Below are 9058 nucleotides of genomic sequence, written 5' to 3'. Positions count from 1 at the left end.
ACCAGTAAGAGCTGCTTTACCATTATTGGGTAGCAGAATGACTTTGGCTTTCCTCCAGGCCTCAGGACAAACACTTTCCTCTAGGCTCAGATTAAAGATATGACAGATAGGAGTGGCTATAGAGTCAGATACCATCCTCAGTAGCTTTCCATCTAAGTTGTCAATGCCAGGAGGTTTGTCATTATTGAGCGATAACAATAGTTTTTTCACTTTTCCCACACCAAGTTTACAAAATTCAAACTTATTATGCTTTGCTTTCATTATTTGTTTGTTTATTCATTAATACAATGGCTCACTATTCGTTGTTGGCATTTCTTGCCTAAGTTTGCCCACTTTGCCAGTAAGGTAATCATTAAAATAATTGCCAACATCAAATGGTTGTGTGATGAATAAGCCTTCTGATTTGATGAAAGATTGAGTTGAATTTGTCTTTCTGCCCATCATTTCATTTAAAGTACTCCAAATTGTTTTTATATAATTGATCTTGGATTCATAAATTTCTTCTTGAGTTTAGTCACAATTTCTAAATTTTCAGTAAGTCAGCCAGTCAGATTTATTAGCTACTCGTTTTCCCCTCTCTCTTTCAACCATATTTTCAATTCCTCATCAATCCATGGAGCCATTCATGTAACAATTAACTCATTAGGAATTTGGAGCACCACGGAAGAAGTTGTTTAACGAGTTACCATCTCCCGAATTAAACTCTGGAAGAAATTATTTTTCGTTAAGTCGCTTATTAATCATTGCCTCAGTCTCATTCTGAAGAGTCGTAACCTTCTTGGATCTGCAAGATCCCCAGCTTTGCTGTTTATTCAGTACTACACATTGAGTTACTAACACAGTAAACATATGCACACTTACATGAGACAAAAGTCCCTAGTGGATGGACAAGATATGACGACTTATTACACAGAGACGGAGAAGGGGGTGGCGGCAAAAAAAGAGGGTATTAGTCATGGATACATTCTATAACTATTCTCATGTACCTTGCACATGAACCACCGCCCGTTTGGGGTAAGATAACAAATGTATTTACGCGCTGAATGTCTTCGTTCTTCATCTACCTCGGTCAGAACCAAGCCCTCCCACCTCATGTCTTTAGTCTGAAGCACTTTACAGGTGTTCAAAGCACTCTCTGGGTTCTGTGATGGGGATCAGAATGATGCTGTAATTTATTGAACATTTTTTTTTAGAAAATGTCAGATCGATCAGACCCTGGCTACCAAATGATCAGAATCCAGATTCCCCCCCAAAAAGTTTCAAAGCAGCCCCAGTGGACATTACCTCTGTGGCAAATGTAGTTTTCTTCAAACATTTTACTATTGAGTCCACACTCTGCTCACCACTTATTTCATTCCTCTATGAACTAGTTCCTTGAAAAATTCCTACAATGTCAAACCATTAAGTTTTTTTTTTTAGTTGTTTCACACCTTGATACCAAGAAAAGCAGAAGTGAGTCAACATGCAAGCTTTTCGGTTCAATTACATATTTGCAATGTCTCCAGATTAAGTTAGTACCAAGTGCTTAAATCAAATGCACCTTTTAAGAAGTCTAAAAGTCCCTGCCAGGGACTTCTGCAAGTGCAACCTCATTGGTGTCAGGTAGAAACAGATCGTGCAAAGGCCACGTTGAGAGTTGACATAAGGAACGTCTGATAAAGTTCAGTACTTCTTACAGCTGAATGTGATGAATGCATACAGGATTGCATCCATGTTCATGTGTCTGGCCAGACCAACATTCTATTACTGGCAAAGTGTGTCAAGTAGTTTTAATGTTTGAGTAACGCCAAGGAAACAACGTCGCTTCCCTGGGACAGGTTAGTGACAGGCAATGGGACGATGAGGTAAACTGCACTCACATTCTTAAGGCACCTATGATAACAGGCAGATTACTAAATCAAACACCCTACACAAAGGGACAGGTAAAGTATAAACATATGAGGGAGCTCTGACAATTTAGAGAACTTGAGCATTTGAACTACCAGAAACAAAGGTAAACATACCTGTTTACACAAGTGTTGTGATCCACATTCCCTTTTACTCCAGACCCACAGTCTGTTCCCAAACAGCAAGCACATGGCAGGCAGAAGAGAATATTATATTTTAAGGACAAGGTATATTGAAAGTCAAATTGTTTATTGAGCATATCATGGAAGAGTAGCAGGAACACCAGGCTAAATCAAAAGCATAACCGTAGAACCTAAAAGTGTGTCAGCAATATTGGCAAGTCAGAAGTCAATTTTAGTCGTATGGTTATAAAAACCATTTATACCATTGTAGTGTCCACCCCTGTAAACAATTTGCATGACGCTGGACAAGTGAAGGAGATCCTCATTTCAAACAAGAGCATTAGTTGGCACATTTCCCCACCCCAGTTACCTTTTCTTCTAAAGGGAGGCACAGTAACAGGGGAACGACGATGAAGGAGTTGGGCAAACCAAATTATGATCTCCCTAGTTGAGTGGTCGGGCGGTCTGTTCAAGGCTTGACGCTTCTGCTGAGGCGCCGGGGCCGGACGCTATTGCTGAGGCGCCGGACGCTATTGCTGAGGCGCCGGGGCCGGACGCTTCTGCTGAGGCGCCGGGGCCGGACGCTTCTGCTGAGGCGCCGGGGCCGGACGCTTCTGCTGAGGCGCCGGGGCCGGACGCTTCTGCTGAGGCGCCGGGGCCGGACTTCACACTTGACGGGGCATTGTGGCCAGTAGCTTCTGCTGACGGGGCATTGTGGCCAGTAGCTTCTGCTGACGGGGCATTGTGGCCAGTAGCTTCTGCTGACGGGGCATTGTGGCCAGTAGCTTCTGCTGACGGGGCATTGTGGCCAGTAGCTTCTGCTGACGGGGCATTGTGGCCAGTAGCTTCTGCTGACGTGGCATTGTGGCCAGTAGCTTCTGCTGACGTGGCATTGTGGCCAGTAGCTTCTGCTGACGTGGCATTGTGGCCAGTAGCTTCTGCTGACGTGGCATTGTGGCCAGTAGCTTCTGCTGACGTGGCATTGTGGCCAGTAGCTTCTGCTGACGTGGCATTGTGGCCAGTAGCTTTAGCATTTGTACTAGGCACCCCACTTGCTTTGGCATAGGATCCAGTTGGTTCAGGTCCAGTGTAGGCATGATGCCCATTAGAATTACCTAGAAAACAAAATAAACATTGTGGTAAAATGCCAGCCTTAAGCTATCGGAACTAGACTGATTTGAACTGAAGTAGTGTAAACCAAAACACACCTTTAAGTGTAAAACAAGTTATCCCTCCAATTAGCAGGCAGCAAATCCAAGAAACACTACAAAACATTCAGACAGTTAAACACAAGTAACCAGTGAAAACTTTAAGACAAGGTAAACCAACCAGATGACTACATTGAAAAACTAACCTCAACGAGAGTCCAAAAGTCACAGCCATTTTAGTGATCAAAACCACAACGGTATTAAGAACAAATGCTAGAGAGACACCTTGACTGAATATCCCTGTTGCTATGTCAAACAGCTGTTTTGGTTGCACCTCATAAAGGAATCCCAGACCCTTCTATCCTGGATGGCTAATTATGTACAGCTGTTAGCCAATGAACTTCATTTCAATTGGTTCAATTTCCCAATTGGATTAGGTGCTCTGGATTTCATTCAGCTGGTGTACACTGGTGTGCTGGAGGGTGGAGTTGCACATTGATATTTTTTTTTTCATCTTTATTTAACCAAGTAGGCTAGGTGAGAACAAGTTCTCATTTACAACTGCGACCTGGCAAAGATAAAACAAAGCAGTGAGACAAAAACAACACAGAGTTGCACATGGAATAAACAAACATGCAGTCAATAATACAATAGAGAAAAAGTCTATATACAGTGAGTGCAAATGAGGTAAGATAAATGAGGTAGACAATAAATAGGCCATAGTGGCGAAATAATTACAATTTAGCAATTAAACACTGGAGTGATAGATGTGCAAAAGATGAATGTGCAAGTAGAGATAGGTACTGGGGTGCAAAGGAGCAAAAAAAATGAATAATAAATTATTTTATGGGGATGAGGTAGTTGGATGGGCTATTTACAGATGGGCTATGTACAGGTGCAGTGATCTGTGAGCGGCTCTGACAGCTGGTGCTTAAAGTTATTGAGGGAGAAATGGGTCTCCAGCTTCAGTGATTTTTGCAATTCGTTCCAGTCATTGGCAGCAGAGAACTGGAAGGAAAGGCGGCCAAACGAAGAATTGGCTTTGGGGGTGACCAGTGAAATATACCTGCTGGAGCGCGTGCTACGGGTGGGTGCTGCTATGGTGACCAGTGAGCTGAGATAAGGCGGGGCTTTACCTAGCAAAGACTTATAGATGACCTGGAGCCAGTGGGTTTGGCGATGAATATGTAGCGAGGGCCAGCCAACGAGAGCATACAGGTCGCAGTGGTGGGAAGTATATGGGGCTTTGGTGACAAAACTGATTGCACTGTGATAGACTGCATCCAGTTTGCTTAGTAGAGTGTTGGAGGCTATTTTGTAAATGACATCGCCGAAGTCAAGGATCGGCAGAAAAGTCAGTTTTACGAGGGTATGTTCGGCAGCATGAGTGAAGGATGCTTTGTTGCAAAATAGGAAGCCGATTCTAGATTTAATTTTGGATTGGAGATGCTTCATGTGAGTCTGGAAGGAGAGTTTACAGTCTAACCAGATGCCTAGGTATTTGTAGTTGTCGACATATTCTAAATCGGAACCGTCCAGAGTAGTGATACTGGACGGGCGGGCAGGTGCGGGCAGCGATCGGTTGAAGAGCATGCATTTAGTTTTACTTGCATTTAAGAGCAGTTGGAGGCCACAGAAGGAGAGTTGTATGGCATTGAAGCTCGTCTGGAGGTTAGTTAACCTCTATGGGCTAGGTGGGACGCTAGCGTGCCACCCGTGGTGCACTCCATCAACAGCAGGTGCATTTCAAGAGCGGCAAATTTGAATCCAAATAAATGTCAAAATTCAAATTTTTCAAACATACAACTATTTTACACCCTTTGAAAGATAAACATCTCCTTAATCTAACCACGTTTTACGATTTCAAAAAGGTTTTACGGCGAAAGCATAAATTTAGAGTATGTTAGGACAGTACATTTACAAGCGTTGTGTGTAATGTTTTGTCAATTCAAAGACAGGGTCACCAAAACCATAAAACCAGCTAAAATGATGCACTAACCTTTTACAATCTCCATCAGATGACACTCCTAGGACATTATGTTAGACAATGCATGCATTTTTAGTTCTATCAAGTTCATATTTATATCCAAAAACAGCGTTTTACTATGGCATTGATGTTGAGGAAATCGTTTCCCTCCAATAACCGGCAGTCAAGTCAGCGTCACAAATTAAATAATTAAAATTAGAAAACATTGGTAAAATATTATATTGTCATTTAAAGAATTATAGATTTACATCTCTTGAACGCAATCAACTTGCCAGATTTAAAAATAACCTTACTGGGAAATCACACTTTGCAATAATCTGAGCACTGCGCCCAGAAAAATACGCGTTGCGATACAGACTAGACGTCATGTTGGGGAGATCTAAAATCGAAAATACTATGTAAATAATCCATTACCTTTGATTCTCTTCATCAGATGTCACTTCCAGGTATCACAGGTCCATAACGAATGTAGTTTTGTTCAAAAAAGCTCATCATTTATGTCCAAAAATCTCCGTCTTGTTAGCACATGATCTAAGCCAGCCGGACTTCTCGTCATGAACGAGGGGAAAAAATATATTTCCGTTCGTTCAAACATGTCAAACGTTGTATAGCATAAATCATTAGGGCCTTTTTTAACCAGAACATGAATAATATTCAAGGTGGACGAATGCATACTCTTTTATAACGTATTGGAACGAGGGTACCCAACATGAACTCGCGCGCCAGGTGTCTAATGGGACATCATCGTTCCATGGCTCTTGTTCGGTCAGATCTCCCTCCAGAAGACTCAAAACACTTTGTAAAGGCTGGTGACATCTAGTGGAAGCAATAGGAAGTGCCAAAATATTCCTCAGCCCCTGTGTTTTTCAATGGGATAGGTTTAAAGTCAATACAACACATCAGGTATCCACTTCCTGTCAGAAAATGTCTCAGGGTTTTGCCTGCCAAATGAGTTCTGTTATACTCACAGACACCATTCAAACAGTTTTAGAAACTTTAGAGTGTTTTCTATCCATATATAATAAGTATATGCATATTCTAGTTACTGGGTAGGATTAGTAACCAGATTAAATCGGGTACATTTTTTTTATCCAGACGTGCAAATGCTGCCCCCTAGCCCTAACAGGTTAACACAGTGTCCAAAGAAGAGCCAGAAGTGTACGGAATGGTGTCGTGTGCGTAGAGGTGGATCCGAGAATCACCAGCAGCAAGAGCGACATGATTGATGTATACAGAGAAAAGAGTCGGCTGGAGAATTGAACCCTGTGGCACCCCCATAGAGACTGCCAAAAGTCCGGACAACAGGCCCTCCGATTTGACACACTGAACTCTGTCTGAGAAGTAGTTGGTGAACCAGGCGAGGCAGTCATTTGAGAAACCAAGGCTATTGAGTCTGCCGACAAGAATGTGGTGATTGACAGAGTCGAAAGCCTTGGCCAGGTCGATGAATACTGCTGCCCAGTATTGTCTCTTATCGATGGTGGTTATGATATCGTTTAGGACCTTGAGCGTGGCTGAGGTGCACTCATGACCAGCTCGGAAACCAGATTGCATAGCAGAGAAGGTACGGTGGGATTCGAAATGGTCGGTGATCTGTTTGTTAACTTGGCTTTCGAAGACCTTAGAAAGGCAGGGTAGGATAGATATAGGTCTGTAGCAGTTTAGGTCTAGAGTGTCTCCCCCTGTGAACAGGGGTATGACTGCGGCAGCTTTCCAATCTTTGGGGAACTCAGACGCTACGAAAGAGAGGTTGAACAGGTCTGGAGTTAACCACGGGATATATCTGTTCCTGGTTCAACATTTTTTGAATGGGGCATGCTTATTTGAGATTGTGAGGAAAGCACTTTTAAAGAATAACCAGGCATCTTCTACTGACGGAATGAGGTCAATATCCTTCCAGGATACCCGGGCCAGGTAGATTAGAAAGGCCTGCTCGCTGAGGTGTTTTAGGGAGCGTTTGACAGTGATGAGGGGTGGTCGTTTGACCGCAGACCCATTACGGACGCAATGAATGAGGCAGTAATCGCTGAGATCCTGGTTGAAGACAGCAGAGGTGTATTTGGAGGGAAGGTTGGTTAGGATGATATCTATGAGGGTGCCTGTGTTTACGGATTTGGGGTTGTACCTGGTAGGTTCATTGATAATTTGGGTGAGATTGAGGGCATCAAGCTTAGATTGTAGGATGGCCGGGGTGTTAAGCATGTCCCAGTTTAGGTCACCTAACAGCACGAGCTCTGAAGATAGATGGGGGGCAATCAATTCACATATGGTGTCCAGGGCACAGCTGGGGGCAGTAGGTGGTCTATAGCATGCGGCAATGGTTAGACACTTGTTTCTGGAAAGGTGGATTTTTAAAAGTAGAAACTCAAATTGTTTGGGCACAGACCTGGATAGTAAGACAGAACTCTGCATCACATCATGGACCAATCCGACAGGTTTTAAAAGGGTGAACTCTACCCACCCATTCTGGATTGAGCCAATTGTTTTTCAACAAGAGTCAACCGTTGACGTATGGTGAACAACAGAGATGATTGTATGACAAAAGAAACACCAAATTCAGTTCAGCATTTTACAGAAAAACAGTCCGTTTAACATTCATCAATCCGTTACAGCTCAGACACACCGGTAGGATTGTCAAATGTTTGCCTGCCGATTAGTATTTAACACCTCCAATTATTGTCGGCAGTCAATCTCTTTTATGTTCACACAGAAAAGATTGTGAAGTCGTCAACCACTCAGCCTTGTTAAAATATTCCAAACCAGAAGCTTGCGTTTGTTGGCAATGCATGTCCGTGTGTGTTGCTTTATGTTCTAGTCAATGTTAGCTAGCTGTGCTGGTGTTGTAGAAAGACCTTGTTGATACTAGTCAGATGCCCACAGCTAGATAACTAGCTAGCAAGATGACAAAGAAACAATTTTATCCACTCTCCATAATTGCATACAGCCAAAATATACATTTTTTTAGCTACCTGGCTAAAGTTAGCTAAATGGTTACCATGATTCGCTAGCTAGCTAGCTGTTGTGCTAGCATTATGCTGCACTCACCACACCATTCGTTTCATATGAAGTGTGTGTGACTGCCTTGCTCAGTAGCTAACTAATTATCTAGTGTACATTATCAAACCTAACAAAAAATCCTTCTTCAAACACAAAACTCTTAGCTAGACATAAAATATAGAAAGACTTGATATAGAAAAAAAACTTGTATTATGCAGCATTATTGTTTTAGTTACAACAATTCAGATGAAAATTGCCTTCTTTTTTTCCTTTTTCTTGTCGCTTCCCCATATGGAGGTTCCTGCTCTCTGATTGGCTCAAAGTCAAGTTGTCAGCCAAAGTCAGGTTCATCCACACACAGCAAGTATGTCTTCTGTTCTAGCATGATAAGGAACGGCCTCCTACCGTGATAAGTACCAATCCGCACTCTGTCGACAGTCAGACAATGAATGCTAGACATTAAAAGAAAGTTGATTTGAACAACTAGAGAGCACATATGAGTTTATAAAATATTTCCCTCAACATTTTTATGGTAGTATTTTGGCTTGGCTACCTTGAAGCAAGGTAAGACATGCCTCATAATATGAAGAACAAAGGTCCAGGTTTCAAACAATTAAGGAACGAATAAAATATAGAGATGGTAATGATAGACCTAACTGTCTTCTGGTAGATGGAAAGGCTTTCCCTAAAACCTTCTCTATTAAATGTTGACCAGCTACAAAGCTACAAAGTAGCCTATACCTACCTGTCAGAATGATATCATGACTACTTGCATCAATCCAGTGGCCTTTTGTTCAGCAAACTCCATCTCATGTCTTCTACAGAAACACAGCTAACCCAACAACAGTGCTAGGTGCCTGTACTACAGAAACACTGCTAACCCAACAACAGTGCTAGGTGCCTGTACTACAGAAACA

The 9058-nt window shown here is 42.4% G+C and overlaps 1 long non-coding RNA gene across 1 annotated transcript; it reads right to left on the bottom strand.

Moving 5' to 3' along the window:
* Nucleotides 1-1923: 1923 nt before the first annotated feature.
* LOC106600141 (uncharacterized) lies at nucleotides 1924-3507 on the bottom strand. Its single transcript, XR_001327710.3, has 3 exons — nucleotides 3364-3507; nucleotides 3218-3273; nucleotides 1924-3124 (listed from the first exon to the last, which is right to left on the bottom strand). It is a non-coding gene; the product is annotated as an uncharacterized LOC106600141 (long non-coding RNA).
* Between the last annotated feature and the right edge of the window lie 5551 nt (nucleotides 3508-9058).

The sequence above is a fragment of the Salmo salar genome, chromosome 06 (assembly GCF_965601325.2).
Source record: "Salmo salar chromosome 06, fSalSal1, whole genome shotgun sequence".
NCBI lineage: Eukaryota > Metazoa > Chordata > Actinopteri > Salmoniformes > Salmonidae > Salmo > Salmo salar.
The sequence above is the reverse complement of the archived record's forward strand: the minus strand, read 5'-3'. Positions and strand labels throughout refer to the sequence as shown.